General features: G+C 57.6%; 1 pseudogene; it reads left to right on the top strand.

Annotated features, from left to right (window-relative positions):
* Positions 1-3,133: 3,133 nt before the first annotated feature.
* LOC102995094 (elongin-B-like) lies at positions 3,134-4,468 on the top strand (annotated as a pseudogene).
* Positions 4,469-7,659: the final 3,191 nt, after the last annotated feature.

Below are 7,659 nucleotides of genomic sequence, written 5' to 3'. Positions count from 1 at the left end.
AAACTCCAGCGGGTGCAGAGGAGGGCTGTTCAGAGAAAGAACCAGGAAACAGCCTGTTGGCACCTCTCCTAAGAACAGTCCCTCCTAAAGCAAGGCTGAGAGGGACCCTGACAGAGGAGTCCTGGGCGGCAGGGGCCTGGCCGTGACCTTGGGTGACCCTTCCAACTCTAAAAGGCAGGAGGACACGGGGAACCTCCTGGTCCTCCAGTCGAAGGTTTAAACACGCCCCCCCCCCCCGCCCCCGCCCCGTCCCGGTTAAGAGGACGCAGGGGAGGGGAAGGAGGAAGTGTTTTGGCTTCTATCCACCCTGACTTGCCCTGGGGTTCCCGAGAACGTTGAATTCATTAGCGACTGCAGCTCTGAGCCTTGATTAAAAAGATGCCATCTTTGAGGTCTTCTGCCCATTTTTGGATTGGGTTGTTTGTTTTTTTGATACTGAGCTGCATGAGCTGCTTGTAAATTTTGGAGACTAATCCTTTGTCAGTTGCTTCATTTGCAAATATTTTCTCCCATTCTGAGGGTTGTCTTTTGGTCTTGTTTATGGTTTCCTTTGCTGTGCAAAAGCTTTTAAGTTTCATTAGGTCCCATTTGTTTATTTTTGTTTCTATTTCCATTAGTTTAGGAGATGGATTCAAAAAGATGTTGCTGCAATTTGTGTCAAAGAATGTTCTGCCTATGTTTTCCACTAGGAGTTTTATAGTATCCAGTCTTACATTTAGGTCTTTAATCCATTTTGAGGTTTTTTTTGTGTATGGTGTTAGAGAATGTTTTAATTTCACTCATTTACATGCAGCTGTCCAATTTTCCTCAGCACCACTTATTGGAGAGACTATCTTTTCTCCATTGTATATTCTTGCCTCCTTTGTTATAGATTAATTGACCATAGGTGCATAGGCTTTCTTTCCTGTTCCATTGATTTATATGTCTGTTTTTGTGCCAGTACCATACTGTTTTGACTACGGCAGCTTTGTAGTATAGTCTGAAGACAAGGAGTGTGGTTCCTCCAGCTCCGTTCTTCTTTCTTAAGATTGTTTTGGTTATTCAGGGTCTTTTGTGTTTCCATACAAATTAAATTTTTTTTCTTTTAGTTCTGGGAAGAACTAAAGAAAAAAACTAGGTATTTTATTCTTTTTGATGTGATGGTAAATGAGATTGTTTCCTTAATTTCTCTTTCTGATATTTTGTTGTTAGTGTATAGGAATGCAACAGATTTCTATATGTTAATTTTGTATCCTGAAACTTTACCAAATTCATCGATGAGCTCTAGTAGTTTTCTGGTGGCATCTTTAGGATTGTAAAATAGATAGCTAGTGGGAAGCAGCCGCATAGCACAGGGAGATCAGCTCGGTGCTTTGTGACCACCTAGAGGGGTGGGATAGGGAGGGTGGGAGGGAGGGAGACGCAAGAGGGAGGAGATATGGGGACATGTATATATGTATAACTGATGCACTTTGTTATAAAGCAGAAACTAACACACCACTGTAAAGCAATTACACTCCAATAAAGATGTTAAAAAAAAAAAGATGCCATCTTTTATTCCCTTTCTCTTTCTCGCTCAGTTCTTTCCTGAGAAGTGATTTCAATTAGCAGCCGACTCTCTCTGGGATGGAGGAGAGGATGGGGCTGGGAGTGAGCTCCCCGGCTACCCAGCCTCCTCTCCCCCCCCCCTCCCCTCCCTCCCCCTCCCTACTCCCTCAGTTGCAGGCCTGGATCGGACACACCTGCAGCGCACACTGATTGCCTGATTAAGGGGGAGATAGATTGGTCCCTGCTGTCATTAGCATACACTTAGCAGTGACCTCTCTGCCTGGCCTCCGGCTGGCGGCTCTGACCTGAATGGATCAGCAGCCTGACAACCTGGCTCGGTTCATCAGGCAGGGCGGTGGGCGGGGCAGGGCAGGGGGCAGGGGGGAGCTGAGGTTTCCCAGGGCCCAGGTGGGCCGGGAGTGGGGGAGTGTAGGGGGAGGCCCCTCACCTGGCTTGGCCCGGGACCTGCCACCGCGACCAGCGGACCTCAGTTTTCCTCGCTTCTAAATGGGGAGATTAAGTGCAGTGTTTCCTGAGAAAGCTTTGTCCGAAGAGCCCCCCCAGACTCTTCATCATCTCCCCCACCCTCCCAGCCGCTCGGCCCACCTGGACTGGAAGCCCCCTGAAGCTGAGCTCTGCTTCCTCTTTCCCAGTACCGTCACCCTCATTGTCCCGCAGAAGAGCAGCAGCCGCTGGGCTGTGGGCGGCGGAGAAGCCGGGCGCGGCTGGAAGGCCCAGGCCCACCCCTGGGGCGCCCGCAGACCTTGATATGCACCCACACAGGACCTGAGAGTTTTGTGTGATGGCTGTCAAACAGCCATCGGGGGGCTGAGGGCGGGGTCCCGGGTTTATCCACCTCTGTGGCCCAGCACAAACACTGCGTAGTGGGATGAGGGCCGCCTGTCCCCGCTCCCAACTCCCGGAGGAGAATGATCTGAAGCTGTCAAGAGTACGGAAAACTAGCTCCATACACTGTAAAAACGAAGGCACTCTTCTATTTGCTCAGTGGCTGTGCGGCTCGAAACTTTTTCATAAAGCAAAATTCGGAAACGCCAGGTGCTCTGAGAGAGGTTGGGGGTAGGGGGTGACCCCAGAGCCCACGGCCTGGTGGAACTGTCCCTCCTGGTCCTCAGAACGACTCCCTGTGCAGAGCATGTGGGCCGAGCCTGGAGAGGGAGCATGCCAGGGTGGTCTCAGCACAAACTCTGGGGCCAAGTTTGAACCCCAAATGGGTCCCTCAGCAACTCTGTCACCTTCTGCGAGCTCACCGCCTCTCGGAGCAGCGCCTCCCTCATCTGTGGCGTGGGGTGATATTAACTACCCTGAAAGGATCTTTGAAGGGCTTACGTGAGAGCGCTGATGCGTGGCGGGGGATGGGCACCCACGATGAGCCGTAGGAGGAGGACTGACTTGGTTGTTTCCACCCTGGTGAGCGAGGATATAACGCTGTACGATACGCTTTGCTTATGGACCTCCTGAAAGCATATGCCTTGAAAACAAGCGTAAAGGATTACTGGGAGTCCTGTAGCCACAGGGAAGCCCAGTCTCACCCACTCTAATGTCATCGATAGGGCTGCCCGGTACCTGGAACCCTGCAGGCGTGCGGATGTCGGGCGAGGTGAGGCATCTGGGACTCGGGGTGCTTCCAGGCTCTGTCCCAGGGTGCCCGGCTCAGCCCTGTGGGTTGGGACGCCTCCTCCAGGGCTCTCAGAAGGTGACGATGAAGGCAAGCCCAGACCACTCCCCCAGCTCCTCGGAAGGGAGATTTCCACCTGGCCACAGCGAGGGGATGTATGGACCAGTGGGCGGCCGTGGCGGGGGCCAGGTGGTCCCAGGGTGCCCGGCTCAGCCCTGTGGGTTGGGACGCCTCCTCCAGGGCTCTCAGAAGGTGACGATGAAGGCAAGCCCAGACCACTCCCCCAGCTCCTCGGAAGGGAGATTTCCACCTGGCCACAGCGAGGGGAGCGGGGGCCAGGTGGGCGGCCGTGGCGGGGGCCAGGTGGGCGGCCGTGGCGGGGGCCAGGTGGGCGGCCGTGGCGGGGGCCAGGTGGGCGTGACAGGAGAGCAGGCCCGGTGAGCATCCCTGGGCTCGGCAGATGTCTGCGTCCAGGCCACATGCTGGGATCCTGGGGGGCGGAGCCCATGAGACGGGAGGCCTCTTGGGTAAGGTCATGTATTCCTTTGCCAGGGCTGCTCTGACACAGGACTGCAAAGCGGGCGGCTTAAACAACTGACATTTGTCTGGAGGCCAGAAGCTTGAGATCGGTGTGTCGGCAGGACTGATTCCTCCCGAGGGCCCCAAGGAAAGGATGTGCCCCAGGCCTCCCTCCTTGGCTTGTGGATGGCCGCCTTCTACCTGAGCCTCTTCTCTCTGCGCGTGTGTCTGTGTCCACGTGTCCCCCTCTTGTAAGGACATCATCTTGGAGTAGAGCCCGCCCTAAGGCCTCACTTTAACCACGACCTCTACAAAGACCTTGTCTCCAAGCAAGGTCACGCTCTGAGATACTCGGGGTTAGGACTTCAACACACGGATCTGGAAGCGCGGCCGCGCCGGCGCATCGAGGGGCAGTGGCAGCAGCCGTGACGGATGTGTTCCGCACGATCCAGCGCCACAAGACCACCATCTTCGTGGACGCCAAGGAATCGAGCGCCGTGTTCGAGCTGAAACGCAGCGTCGAGGGCACCCTCAAGCGGCCGCCGGAGGCGCAGCAGCCTGCACCAGGACAGCCAGCTTCCGGACGATGGCAAGACGCCGGGCGAGTGTGGCTTCACCAGCCAGACAGCACAGCCTCAGGCCCCAGCCACTGTGGGGCTGGCCTTCCGGGCACACGAAGCCTCTGAGGCCCCGCGCACGGAGCCCTTCTCCAGCGCGCGCGAGCTTCTGGCTGTGACGAAGCCGCGGGACTCGGGAAGCCGCGCCAATGAACAAACCGTGCAGTGAGAGACCACTCCGCTCCCCCCCGCAATAAAAGAGATTTGGGTGTCCCCCCCAAAAAATATGCATTTGGGTGGGGGGGGCACACCTCAACCTAGAACAGGTCACTTTGAGCTCAGAGCAAAAGGATGGGAGAGTGCGGTAGCTGTGGAGAGCTTCCTGCCTGGTCCAGCCCGCGGGAGGGCAGACAGAAAGGCCCAGGGACTCAGGAAGCAGCAGCTCTTGGGGGACAAGAATGGGGCCGGCTTTCGGCTGCTGGCACCTGGCTGAGACGCTGGGAGCCTCGAGCAGGGCCTGGCAAAGCCGGGCGGTACCGGCCAGGGATGCAGGCCCAGCTGGCTGGGCCGGAGAAGGCTTCCTGTGAAGTCGCAGCCTTTGAAACCTTGACTAATAAGGTTTTCTTCTCTTTCTGAGTTGAACGCCTCAGTAGCTTCATATAGGCTCCCATCTGTCCGCTCTGTTGCTGCCAGTCGGATTCTAGGCCCCTGGCCAATTAAAAAAACCAAACCAGCTTAGCATGAATCTGCTTGACAAATAGTTCTGTGCGTGTTCTGTTTTCCCTCGGTGGAAGAGAAGCCTCTTGACTGCCCTTCTGGGTCCTGCTTCCAGAATGAGTCTAGAATCCTGCAGTCAAGGAGCCTGGATGGCATTTGGATTGGTATCAGGAGGTGGAAAGCGACAAGGAGACGGCTGTCAGCTAAATGCAAGGAAGGCGTTTTCCACCACGTTGCTCGAGGTTGGAATGGAGGACCCACAGCACTCTGGGCCTGTTTCAGGTTTAGCACTTGGTCCATGGTAGCGTGAGCTTTTCTTCACCAGGACGTCTCTCCCACGGGCCCCTGGAGCACAGCGCTCGACGCTTGTCATGAATAATTAATAACTTGTCATTAATTGTGGGGTGATGAACAAGCGCCCGGCGGGGAGCCAGGGCGTCACCAGGACTGGTCACCCATGGGTGTTCAATCTCTTGGTGGGACCCTGGGAGGACATCCACGCCGCAGCTGGCTGATGGCAGCGCCCCGGGATTCCCCAGGGCCGGACACGCTGCCGGAGGGGGTGTGTGTGGAGCGGTGGCAGGGGGCGGCGGGGGTGGGGGTGGGGGGCGATGTTTGCCGCTGGGCCGTCACCTGACTTCTCCGTGAGAGGGTGTGTGCCTAAAGACGGGAGCTCACGAGGGCGGGCGCCACCCAGGGGCCAGGCTCCAGCAAAGAGTAAGCAGAACCCCTCGTGGGGGTCAGAAGAGTGGCTGCGAAAACCAGACGTCTTGCTCAGACAGAGCTCTTCCAGCAACAGGCAGACACGAAGGCGTCTGTGCCCGGCCCGCAGCTGAGCAGAGAAGGCCTCGGCTCCTGTGAGAGCAGGCGGCCCCCAGTAGCAGAGAGACAACATCTGTCAACAAAGGAAGCGGGCAGAGGACACTACACTAGGGGCCATTTCTGCAGGGGAGACACCTCGCAGGACAGTCGGCTTGTTAACGTGCTCAACAAATCTCCAACAAACCCTGCTGTTTTTAGGACCCTCACCACGTTCTATCAGAGCCCGGCCCTGCCCTCCAGCTGCCCTGGCCTGTGGTTCCCTGAATCCTCCATGTCTGTGACCCCTCACCACAGGGCCTTGGCACACACGGTTCCCTCTGCTCCAGGGCTCTCTCCTCCCCTCCCCCAGCTGCCGACCTCTGTCTTTTGATGCCAACATGATCAGATGTCAAGTCGAGCCTTCCTTTCCTGCCTTCCCTGACTCCTAGGCCGGCCCAGGGCCCTTCGTCCTGGGTTCTCACCAAACCTCACCACTTTCCCCCAGAGTGGGACTCCCAGCTTGATGCCACACTCTGAATCACGTGCCATGTGCCCGCCTGGCTGTAGGATTCCCGGGAGAGGGGACGTTGTCTTACGTGGTCACTGTTTTATCCCCAGAGGCCAGCACAAGCTTGGCTCACAGGCTTTCTCAGAGGAGTGATGCCACCAGAGCAGGAGCCCGTGCTCCTTGGAGTGGCCAGAATTCCTGGCAAGGGGGTTCAGTGGTTTAGAGGGTGTTCCTAGGCCCGGCCCTGGGTTCAAATTTCCATTCTGCCATTGACTGACTTAGTGGTGGCTTCAGGTAAGTCAGGTAACCTCTCTCTCTGAGAGGTGGTGTCACCTGTTCCCTGAGCACGGCAGTGGGAGGAGTCAGTGAGAATATAAAGGGCAAGGAGCCCTGGGTGCGGGGCCTGGCACGGGGCGGGCTTGGCCGGCAGTGGGGCCAGCGATTGTGCCAGTCCCTCTCTCTCTCTGCAGGCCTGGATGCTGTTTACTCTTGCCCCAGGGTGGGAGCAGGGGACCTCCTCTGGCTGCCCCGGAGCCATGCAAAGCGGCAGCTGCCCTGAGCTGGCCGGGCAGGCAGGGCCCTGTGGAGACCTGGAAGGCTCTGGGCTGCAGGCACAGTCGGTGGCAGTGGCTCCAGTCCAGCCCAATGACTCTGAGAGGAGCTGCTGGCACTCATCACCGGCCCCTCTGCGTCCAGGGCCAGCGGAGCCTTCGGGAAGAGCAAGGGGGGCTGGGCGCCCTGCAACGTTGTCTTACGTGGTCACTGTTTTATCCCCAGAGGCCAGCACAAGCTTGGCTCACAGGCTTTCTCAGAGGAGTGATGCCACCAGAGCAGGAGCCCGTGCTCCTTGGAGTGGCCAGAATTCCTGGCAAGGGGGTTCAGTGGTTTAGAGGGTGTTCCTAGGCCCGGCCCTGGGTTCAAATTTCCATTCTGCCATTGACTGACTTAGTGGTGGCTTCAGGTAAGTCAGGTAACCTCTCTCTCTGAGAGGTGGTGTCACCTGTTCCCTGAGCACGGCAGTGGGAGGAGTCAGTGAGAATATAAAGGGCAAGGAGCCCTGGGTGCGGGGCCTGGCACGGGGCGGGCTTGGCCGGCAGTGGGGCCAGCGATTGTGCCAGTCCCTCTCTCTCTCTGCAGGCCTGGATGCTGTTTACTCTTGCCCCAGGGTGGGAGCAGGGGACCTCCTCTGGCTGCCCCGGAGCCATGCAAAGCGGCAGCTGCCCTGAGCTGGCCGGGCAGGCAGGGCCCTGTGGAGACCTGGAAGGCTCTGGGCTGCAGGCACAGTCGGTGGCAGTGGCTCCAGTCCAGCCCAATGACTCTGAGAGGAGCTGCTGGCACTCATCACCGGCCCCTCTGCGTCCAGGGCCAGCGGAGCCTTTGGGAAGAGCAAGGGG

This window comes from Physeter macrocephalus, chromosome 13, assembly GCF_002837175.3.
Source record: "Physeter macrocephalus isolate SW-GA chromosome 13, ASM283717v5, whole genome shotgun sequence".
NCBI lineage: Eukaryota > Metazoa > Chordata > Mammalia > Artiodactyla > Physeteridae > Physeter > Physeter macrocephalus.
Note: the sequence above shows the minus strand (reverse complement) of the source record. Positions and strands in the feature narration are given on the sequence as shown.